This window comes from Rhinoderma darwinii, chromosome 1 (genome assembly GCF_050947455.1).
Source record: "Rhinoderma darwinii isolate aRhiDar2 chromosome 1, aRhiDar2.hap1, whole genome shotgun sequence".
In the NCBI taxonomy this organism is placed as follows: domain Eukaryota; kingdom Metazoa; phylum Chordata; class Amphibia; order Anura; family Rhinodermatidae; genus Rhinoderma; species Rhinoderma darwinii.
The window spans coordinates 287,958,844-287,968,239 of NC_134687.1; positions in this window are offsets into that span (position 1 = coordinate 287,958,844).

Genomic DNA, 9,396 nt, shown 5'->3' on the forward strand with positions numbered 1-9,396 from the left:
ACATACATACATACATACACATATACACATACATGACAACATACATACAAAAATAAACTCACCTAAGACTTTCCCACGAAGAGCTGAACGGTCCCTGTCACTTTTCTTCTCCCATTCACAATAACATAGCGGTGGGCGCAGATGACGTAATCACGTGGGCCTGATATGATTACGTCATTTGCGCCACAACGCATTGTTACTATGAATGCGAGCGGCGCCAAGAAGAAGGAAGATGGCAAGTGACGGGACCGTTCAGAGCGCCGTTAGAACGTCTTAGGTGAGTTTATTTTTTTTATATATTTTTAGTTGTTCGCCGGGTGCTGATGCAGCACCGGTACGGCGGCTACAAACATTACATGTAGTGACAGGGTTGGGGGGGGAGAAGTTGTTTGCCGAAACGGCGTGAATGTAGTGTAGTGTAGTGTAGTGCAGGGATGATGACATTCACGGTAAGTTCGTCTCAATCGGGCTTACCATGCCCGCTTGAGACGAACATTCTCCCGAACTACAGTATCTAGCAACATCGGGAGCGCGCACACTGCAGAGCGGAGCGTCTTGATTGACATCAAGCCGCTCACGCCCCTTTTTAGAAAAGATAACCAGCACTTGCTGAGTTATCAAGTGTAAAAAAAAGGCACTTAGGAAATGAATTTTTACAATTTTTTAACAGCAAATGTTTTAAAATTCATTTCCTGCTTAGAATGTTTAAAAAATAAATTTGAGTCAACTTGGGACAACCCCTTTAAGTAGAGGTTTGACCTTTTCACCTTCCGCTAATTTTGATCTCTTTGAAGCGGTTAAAGATTTACACCTTTTTTGCCCGTAAACTTATGCTTAAACGCTACTTTTCCAATTCGGGTGAATTCATACCATGTGATGACACTGAAAGGGAGGCCCTTAGAGCATTGGAGGAATTAAGCGAGGAAAGTTCTGTTGATTTGATTAGTACATCTAAACTTCCCCCATGTGCCCGTAAGAAATCAACGACATTTCCATCCTTTTCCCTTTGTCCACAGGTTGATATTTTTGTTAGATTGGTAACTGAGGATTTGAGATCTATCTCCAATAATTTTGGTGACAATCTGGCACCTTGTGAGAGGGAGGCCCTCAGGGAATTAAAACAGATGAAAGACTTATATATAAACCAGCGGATAAGGGTGGAAATGTCGTGGTATGGCCATGTGATATGTACGAAAAAGAGGTTGGTCGACAAATTGGTGATAGAGAAACTTATAGGGTTCTAGATCACAACCCAATGACTCTATTTAGCTCTAAACTCGATACCATTCTGAGGAAAGCAGTAGACAGGGGTATCATTACACGGGAGGTTCTTGAGAGTTTGACTGTTAAAGAACCTAAAGTACCTACTCTTTACCTTTTACCGAAGGTACATAAAAATGTAACATGCCCCCCTGGCAGACCGATTATTTCGGGAATCGGTGGGATCTGTGAGATGACATGTAGATTTATTGATTTTTATCTCAGACCCCATGTGGAAACTCTTCCATCGTATATACGGGATTCAACCGATATTCTTGTATCCCTTGAGGGCCTGAGATTGGAATCGGATATGTACTTGGTCACGAGTGATGTTGAGTCTTTGTACACATCAATACATCATGATCATGGTCTGCGTGCATGCAGGTTTTTTCTGCAGTCAGGACATTTGGCATATGAAATGGTTGAGCTCATTTTAGAACTGCTAGATTATGTACTGAGACATAATATCTTTGTTTTTAAGGATAAATTCTACGTACAAAATCGAGGCACTGCGATGGGGGCAACTTGCGCCCCATCCTATGCAAATTTATTTATGGGATTTTGGGAAAGATCCTTGACAACAAGTGATAATGAGTGGCAAGTGGTATCATGGAGATGTTTCATCGATGATGTCTTGTTCATTTGGCAGGGGACTGAAGATGAGCTCAACCTTTTTCTAAACCATCTGAACATCAATGAAATGGGGATTAAACTCGTGAGCAAGTATAGTAAGACTGAAATCGACTTTTTGGACCTAAAGATAAAGGTGGAGGCTGATGGTAAGCTCTACACCGATATTTTTAGAAAAACCACTTCTGTGAATTCTTACTTAACGGCTGACTCCTCCCACCCTAAACATATCATTAGGGCTATCCCAAGGGGACAATTCCTTTGGGCTAGGAGGATCTGCTCCACTGAAGATGGGTTTGAGCATCGATCCAAGGATCTGATGAACAGATTTCTCAATAGAGGTTATCAGGAATCAGACGTGAAGCGTGAATATGAGTATGCCAAAACAAAGACCAGAACTGATCTACTCAAATCCCAAGTGAAGGGAAGAAAGGATGCGGATAATGTGGTAAGATACATATCAGGGTACAATAAGCAATGGAAAATCATGCGAGGGATCTTTAATAAACATTGGTCGATTTTAAAAACCGATAAACCTTTGTCTAGAATCATTACCCCTGTTCCGGCGATGACACCGCGGCGTAGTCCCAACCTCCGTGATATATTGGTTAGGAGTCACTATGTTCCCTCCACATCCAATAAATATCTTTTTGGATCAAGGGGGCCCAAATGGGGTAACGTGTCATGTGGTAAATGTGGAGCTTGTCAAAGTATGGAGAGAACGGATTCATTTTCCGGCTCAGACTGCACTAAAGTTTATAAAATTGTACACTTTATTAACTGTAATACTAAGAATGTCATCTACCACGCACGTTGTCCTTGTAACAAGATATACATAGGAATGACCTCAAGGGACCTAAAAATATGGATAATGGAACACATTAGGGACATTAAGGGCATTCAATATAGACATGAAGGATTCGATGAGGCCCTTTTTGGTGACAGGAGCAAGCCTCTTGCAAGGCACTTCAAGGAGTTCCATGATAGTAATTGGAGACTCTTGAAAGTTAAGGGCATTGACCGGATTTATGCTGGGAACCGTGGGGGGGATATTGGGAAGAATTTAATGAGAAAGGAATTTAAATGGATTGTTACTTTGGATACCATGTCCCCTAGGGGTCTGAACGAATGACAAAGTTTTGCATCCTTTTTGTAAATTACTATGTGTAAGACTAATGCTGCTTTTAATTTTGCTGTTAGTGTCGATATAATGGATTCCTGTCGAGAGTGATACCGAGAAAAGAAATTGATTAGTGCCGATGATCATATAAGGAAGATGCGAAGATATGAATATAATACATGGCTGTATCCGTATGAATTATATGTGTATGGTTTTATATATGTATGAGTGGTTATATTGATCATATATTTATATGTATGTAAGATATATAGAATGTGTAAATATGTATGCACACTATTTAATAATAATAAATTTTGTCACGGAAGTTTTAATGTATATTTACACTAATTGGATATTTATTTATTGATATTTATTGTGTATAAATTTATGGCTATATTTATATTATAATTTTTGAGTGGATTCTGATACATATATAAATATAATTAATGGTTATTACTGTGGGGGATATATATGTATAAATGTGTTTGTACTATATTATTAATTTAATCTTAAATATGATTTCTTTTATTGTAAATATATTATATATTTATTAATTTATGTGTATGTAATGTAGAGTTATTTCATTTCACTTTATTTTTGGATCCGTGCTGCTCATCCTGGTCGGTACCCGTGATTTAATGTTATGGGTTTCGTTTGGGATCAGCATCTATGAATCCAACTACCTACTACTGTGCACTTTACACTTATATACAATTAAGGGTCTGGTCCGTTTTTTGGTCCTCTTAAATTATTATTTATTTTTTATGGGTGGTTTTAATACACATGATTTGTTATGTTGGAGCCTGTATGTTACGTTTAATCACATCTAATCATTATGTGTATGATACATTACAAGTAATGAATTTCTTAGTACTATAATGAGGATATTTATGGTCAGCCATGTATACCTATATTTATATATTTATATAATTATTTGTTGAGCAATTTAATTTTGGATTTAATGTTACGCTTATTATGATACTTTCGCAATATTCCGGTTTATTATCATGTGCATATACATATGTATTATTGATAGCTTTTGACAGTTGCAAGGATTGGATTTAGGACACTTTCCCCTAATGACAGTGTGCTTCCTGCTTCACCTGTTGGGTACTTGATGGGTGCGCATGCGGGTCGCGTGATCTCTCATGCGTCGAACCGGAAGTTGTCTCTAGGTCTGAGAACGAGTCCTGGTTTCCAGGTACGAACTTCCGGCTGTGACGCGGATGGTCTGACGCGTGGAGATTGGCGTGACCTGTCATGCGCCGCTACACATCACCTCATTTGGAGGTGTACTTAAGAGGGGAATCATCAGGCATACTTCACTCCTGACGAAGGAAGCGAAACGCGCGTCGAGGTGGTCCTTGGATCGGAGTGTGTTCCTTATCATGTCCACTTCAGGTAAATGACGATCTATTTAGATTTTTGTAGACTTTGATACACTTTTGCATTATATTGAGTCATATCTTGCCGTCTTAGTTGATCATTCTAGATATTGGATCTTCTGGCTATTCACTCATATGTCTCATACCATCCTCTTGTTATATCATATGGTCATTTCCGTGGGACTTGATGCACATTCCCATCTGGGGTGTTTTTAGTTTTTTGTATTTTAGATGTATGTTTTTTGTGGGTAACTTCTCCCGTATGGGATAATAAAGATTTACATATTTTATTTTCTGTCTACTTGGTGTTATTTTTTACATCAGGTATATTTTTGAATTTCTGATAATCATTGTCATACCTGATGGTTTGATATATGCTCTAAGTACAATTTCTGTTGATATATTCTTGTATGGTAGTTTTTACCCATCTCGCTAGAGAGCCTTTTGAGGCTTTCTTTCCTCTATTCTTTCCCCCAAACTGGACAAATACAAATAGATTTTTATCTCGTCTCCAGGAGGAGGTTCTATCCAGATACTGAAGAATTGTTCGCCTGACATCCAGGCAATGGAATTTTTCTTCTTGTTGGTTTTTTGGATCTGGATAAAAGGAAGGTAGAATTATTTCTTGTTCCCTATGGAAAGCAGTAGATACCTTTGGAATAAAGGAAGGATCCAGCTTTAGAATGATCTTATTCTCTTGTACTTTTAGGTAGGGTTCTATGACTGACAGAGATTGGATTTCTCCAATCCTTCTTGCTGACGTAATAGCGACTAAGAATGCAGCTTTTAGAGTTAAAAAATGCATACTAATTGTGTCGAGCGGCTCAAAGGGGGGCTCACAAAGAGTCGTTAACACTACATTCAAATCCCAGGTAGGAACTGATTTCTTTAGGGAAGGTTTCAGTTTAGAGACCGCTTGAGTGAATCTTCTGATCCACCGATGTTCAGCCAGGGGAGTGTTAAAAAAATTTCCTAAGGCTGAAATCTGTACTTTTAAGGTACTAGGGCTAAGCCCTTTTTTGAATCCCGATTGTAAAAAATCTAGGATTTTCGCGATGTTGGGAGAAAAGGGGTCTGGTCCTGGGTCTCCATACCAGGAACAGAATTTCTTCCAAATTTTTTGATAGATTTTTGAGGTAACTTCTTTATGACTTGATAAGATAATTGAAATTACCTCATCTGACAGACCGTGGTTCCTCAAGATCTGCCTTTCAGGATCCAGGCTGACAATTTCAGAGTTTCTATTCCCTGAAAGAATAAGGGACCCTGGGAGAGAAGATTCTCCCTGACTGGGAGCATGATAGGGTCTTCCAACACTAGGTATTTTACGATTGGAAACCAACTTCTTTTTGGCCAATAGGGAAGAATAATGATGAGCTTTGTCAAATCTTCCTGGATTTTTCTTAATACCATTGGTATTAGAGGAAACGGAGGAAAGGCATAGGCCAGATCCATGCCCCAGGGTTGGGACAATGTATCTACTCCCAATTGTTGTCTCTGAGATTTAGGGAGAAGAATGTCTCTACATGGGAGTTTTTCCTCGTGGCAAACAGGTCTATTTGTGGATAACCCCATCTTCGGGTTAAGGACAGAAAGACTTCCCTGTTTAGGAACCATTCTCCAGGGACTCCCTTGTCTATGTTGTTTGTGCAGAGCCACCACAGGAGGGATGATTTCACAGTCTCGGAAATTTGAATTCTTGAATTCAGGGAGTTCTGTTTTCGATCCCACTGGGACAAGATCAGATTCTGTAAGGGTCTGGAGTGAAATTGACTCCATGGAATAGATTGGATGCAAGACGTCATCATTCCCAACATCCGCATACATTCCCTTATGGAACAGGCGTCTTTCCCCCAAAATTTCCTTACTTCTGCCAGTAGGAGTATTTGTTTCTCTCTTGGGAGGAAGGAATGTTGAAGGGAGGAGTCTAGTAGTACTCCTAAGAATACCTTCTGTTTTTGGGGAGGAAGACTCGACTTCTGAAAGTTGATTATCCATCCCAATTCCTGTAGTAGGGAAAGAACCTGTGACCGATGACTGTCTAAGATAGACGGAGTATCTGCCGTCAACAAGAAGATGTCTAGATATGGGATAATTACTATGCCCTGACTTCTTACGAATGCCATGATCTCTGCCATAATTTTTGTAAAAATTCTGGGGGCGGAGGAAATGCCGAAAGGGAGGCAGACAAACTGGAAGTGGAGAATGGAAGGACCGTCCTGAATTGCGAATCTGAGGAATCTCTGGTAAGCGGGGTGGATAGGAACGTGATAATACGCATCTTTTAAATCGATCATACACATTGATGCCTCTTCCCTTATTAGAGGAATAGTCGATCTGATAGACTCCATTTTGAATTTTCAATATTTCACCCACTAGTTTAGGACCTTCAGGTTGATTATTGTCCTGTAGGAACCGTTTGGTTTTTTGACTAAGAAGATTTTTGAATAGTGGCCTTTGCATATTTTGTTGTGGGGAACTGGAGAAATGGCTCTCAATTTGAGTAGTTTCTGGACGTCCTGGATAAGGATCTGATGAAGGTCTTTTGCTTGGTACTGGGTTATTAGACATTTCTCTGGAGGAATGGAGGAAAATTCTATTTTGTACCCTTCTTCTATGATCTTTAGAACCCAGGGATTCTGGGTTATTCTCGACCATTTGGGATAAAATTGTAGGAGTCTTCCTCCTACGCTCTTGGCGTCATTGCTTTGAGGGCTGAAATGAATTATTGGGGTTTAGGATATATCCTCAACCCCTTTTTCCTTTGGGGTAACTCCAGCGACCGGACTTCCCTTTCCGCTGTAGTTCTGTAAGGTAGGATCCCTCTGTTGGCGAAACCTCCCAAACTGAGGGGTTTTTTTTGTTTCTCTTCAGGAAACCCCTTTCTTCTATCTGCTGCATTCTCCAGCATGTTATCAAGGAGAGGACCGAACATCAGAGACCCTGTAAACGGGATAGAACATAATTTGTTCTTGGACTTCGTATCTCCTGACCACATTTTAAGCCATAATGCTCTTCTAGCAGCATTTGAGAGAGCCCCATTCCTGGCAGCAAATCTAATAGATTCCGCTGAAGCGTCTACCAAGAATCCGGTTGCCATCTTTAGTAAGGGTAGAGATTCTAATAGATCTTGTCGTGATGTCTTCATCATCAAATGGGTCTCCAGCTGGTTTAACCATATAAACATTGCTCTTGCTACTGATGTGGCCGCGATATTAGTCGAGATCAAAGCAGAGGAAGATTCCCACGCTCTTTTCAGTAGCCCGTCTGCCTTTCGGTCCATGGTGTCCTTCAACTGCGAGGAATCTTCAAATGGGATTGCGTTTTTTTTAGCAACCCTGGCTACTGGGACATCTACTTTTGGGATCTCATCCCAAGGTTTAGTGTCTTCTGGATCAAAGAGAAGTCTGTTTTTAAAATCTCTTGAAATGAAGAGCCTTTTTTCTGAATCATCCCATTCAGTTGTCACCATTCTTTTGAGATTTTCGTTTACCGGAAAAACCTTTGTTTTCTTTTCCGTTAGACCTCCAAACATCTCATCCTGGATGGTATGTGGTTGATCTTCTTCGGGAATATCCATGGTTTCCCGTATTGCCTGAATTAAGGTATCAGACATCTCGGAAGAGAAGAAAAATATTTTCTCTTGAGTGGAAGAAGTTGAAGGCAAGAGTTCCTCTCCTTCTTCTAACTCATCCTCTGATAGGTAATAACACTCCTGCTCCGAGTCAGACCCCTGAGAGGGAGGACAATATTTTTGATCCACTTCCATCCGTGGTCTTTTTGCCCGGGTGTGAGAGGGAGTTTCTTGAGGAGGGGCGAGGGAGGCTACTGACTGACTCACTTCTTCACGAATCATAGCCCTGAGTTCAGATATGAACGTTGGTTTTTCCTCTTTTAGTAATTTTGCAATACAATCCTGACAATTGTTTCCTATGTGACTCTGGCAATTTTTTTGCACAAGTCGCACATTTTTAACCTTCTTTTTATCAGTTTGTCTCTGAGAGGAATCTTTATCCTAGAGAAAACAGAAGGTAGGTAAAGTATGGTGTGCATACATAAGGAGTCATAACCCTTACCCCAAGGGTGAGACTCACGTAACCCTGGGACATATCTGGAGTTCCGTCAGGACAAGGAAGTTCCATACCGCGACAGGTAACAGGCAATGCAATATGCAATCCACAAAAATAATCCAAGTTAGAGTTATCAGCTCTAACTACATACCTGTGCGTGTCCCTTTAAATGCGGGCATTTTGAATTTCCCGCCTTCCAAGATGGCCGCGGACCGGAAGTAGCCCGACGTCATTTCCGGTCGGCTATTCGTTGGAGTGCAGCCGCCATAGCCGGCGACTGAGGCTTGCTATGCGGCGCAGCGAGGATCCCTGCCGGTGCGTCCAAACTTATGGAGCTGCCGGTCCCCGCCTGGTCCGCGGCCAGGCCGAAGCCTGCTTGGGAATCCCCAACCCCCACATACTACCCGAACCCTGCCTAGGATTACTCCGGTAGGTGTCTTAGGGTGGGAGCTAAGGGACCTCTCGTTTGAGGGGTGTTAGCCTGGGCTTTAGGGGGAAGAGAAGGGGGAGTGCACGGACCCCCCGATCTTGCCCCCTGCCCGAGTTTTTTTCCTGCCCTAACACCGGAGCGACGTCTCTCTGCTCCTGACCCTGTGGGGACAGGAAGAACACTGGCAAGTGGGTGGTAGGAGGGGCCTTTTAACCTCTCTGTCTTCCTGTCCCTACAGAGGTCAATAGGGCAACCTCCTGTGGTGCTGTCATGAGGGATGTACTGGAAAAACTGAATACTAAAGCTACAGAGCCGACTAAGAACACCATTATAGGTTATATAGAAATTATTTTTCACCCACTACCACCAGGTATTGCTGGTTTAATAGGTGAAATGCTGGTGACAAACTGCCACCATCTCGTGGTGAACTTGGGAGATCCATCCTGGCATAGCCAGAAGAAGGCCGTTTCACATGAGCATCTCAGAGAATAACGAAGACAG